Source organism: Cystoisospora suis (genome assembly GCF_002600585.1).
Source record: "Cystoisospora suis strain Wien I chromosome Unknown contig_1247, whole genome shotgun sequence".
NCBI classification, from domain to species: domain Eukaryota; phylum Apicomplexa; class Conoidasida; order Eucoccidiorida; family Sarcocystidae; genus Cystoisospora; species Cystoisospora suis.
In genome coordinates, this window is record NW_027154048.1 from 1 (window position 1) to 316 (window position 316).

Genomic DNA, 316 nt, shown 5'->3' on the forward strand with positions numbered 1-316 from the left:
TCGAAGCAGAAAGTCTGGAAAGTAGCAAGATCAGGACTGCCCTCGTAGTTTGTCGGCTGCAGGCGGCGCAGCCGCTGTTTGAGCAGTAGAGCCAGTGCTGGCTGTTCATACTGCTCTCTGACCACCGCTACGTCGCTCGGGCACGCGGGCGACGGTTCGATGTCGTGCCGCCATGGTCGCTACCTGGCAAAATACGGCGAGAGAAGCGAAATATGTAAAAGAGGAAAATCGTTGCCCGTCTAGTTTCCTCAAAGCATGCGGTGCTACCACGTGTAACAGCCGTTCATGTACCATAGAAAAGCAGTTCTGTTCTCTC